This window comes from Morone saxatilis, unplaced genomic scaffold (assembly GCF_004916995.1).
Source record: "Morone saxatilis isolate NCDOM2014 unplaced genomic scaffold, NCSU_SB_2.0 Contig8, whole genome shotgun sequence".
Lineage (NCBI taxonomy): Eukaryota > Metazoa > Chordata > Actinopteri > Moronidae > Morone > Morone saxatilis.
In genome coordinates, this window is record NW_023340257.1 from 12,930,518 (window position 1) to 12,932,362 (window position 1,845).

Consider the following 1,845-nt stretch of genomic DNA (forward strand, 5'->3'; position numbering starts at 1 on the left):
GCTCTCATACTGACATTCACAACATATTATTTCATTGTACTACGAGATTCAACAGCACATTGTGGGAATACCGATTGTGTTGTCTGACCATGCAAGTCCTCCAAGGAATTAAATATTGGACAAATCTGTAGCACACAACTTATGCCCAGCACCAACATTTAGTCCCAGTGAAAGTAGTGACCTTTTAGGTGAAAACAGGGGTGTGGAGGTTGGGGTGCGCCACCAAGGATTCAATGGCTGAAAACCGGGATCTGCCAAATCTACACAGTTTTGACAAATGTTCTAAAGAGCAAGTTTTCTAAACTACGTTTTCGGCTAGTTATGAACATTTATTTTCACTCAGTTTTTTGTAGATACTTAATAACACACTCAACATCATATATGCAGTTTTACTATTCCAAGCCACATTGCCAGTGGCTTTAAATTAATGTAAGGCAGCCGCTTTGCCTCCAATATACAACAACTGCTGTATGTTTGTGTAAGAGAATAAAGTCTGAGAGTCAGTGTGCTGGTTGCCTTAATAGCATCTGTGTGTGTAGGTGTGTGTGTGTGTGTGTTTGACTGTCTTTTCCAGTAAAGAATGACTCACTGATTCAGTCATTCTAGTCATTTTAAAGATTAGAACATTTTACAAGCTGAGTATAAACAATGTCTGCAGAAAATGCTTTTTAGTTGTTACGTGGCACAGGTCTGATCATGTCTTAGCAGATCTGATCTTCTCATGGCTTCATAACTTTGTAGACTTTCGTTTTCCACTGCAGACAGCAATATGAACCTTTGACAGGATTTTAGAAAAAAACTAATTCTTAACTGACATGGTCATAACAAAAGTATTGATATACTGATCCAGGAAGACAATGTCCTGAGAGACCATATATAAGTACCTTTATTGTTTATTACATACCTGTTTATTGTGGTGTTTTTGTAGGTTTTGCAATGAACTTAGCAATGCATATTTCAGTTGTCATGCGCTAAAGCATGCTAATTACACAAGGGGAATCCATTTTATTAAGATCCAGCAATAAAGAGATGGCTGACCTTTTTGGTGTATTCTGTTATATTAATCAGATGCCACAATCACCTTAAGTTAATTCAACAATATAAAAAAAACATATAGTAAAATACGGAAGTATTTGTTGCATGCAGAGCAATACATTTGTATTTCATATTGAATAACAACGATTTATGAACAATTTGTCATGTTAAAGCAGCAACAAGGAAGTTTTCATTTTTTGAAAACTGGTATCCAACTGAATCCGACTGGCTGGCAGGCATTCAGAATAATATTTTAGAAATAGTCAGTTATCTGGCTGATGGTGATGAAGTGCCCATCGTTCTGTTTAATCTTGGGAACGTCTGGCTGTAGATGTGTAGATGTGAGTGCAGAGTGATAAAGTGTCTGACAGACAGACAGCCAGATGGGAGTCACTCTCTGATCTGAAAGGTGGCTGCACAATAATGAGACACAGATGGTAGTGGTATGTCTACACACACAAACACACACACACACACACACACACACACACACACACAAAACATGCAGATACACACTGTATCTGTATCTGCATGCATCTGTAACTGTGAAATTTCATTTTTTTGTTGAATATGTGTTTTTAAAGATCCAGTTTGTAGGATTTGGTGGCATCTAGCAGTGAAGTTGCAGATTGCAACCAACTCGCCTCAACCTCCCCTTTCAAGCTTGTAGGAGAAACTACGGTGTCTGTGAAACTTGCCAAAAAACATGAAAGGCTACTGTAGAAACATGGTTTCTTCCGTGGAAGAGGACCCACTCCCTCTGTAGATATATAAAAGGCTAATTTTAAGGTAATGAAAACACAATGACTC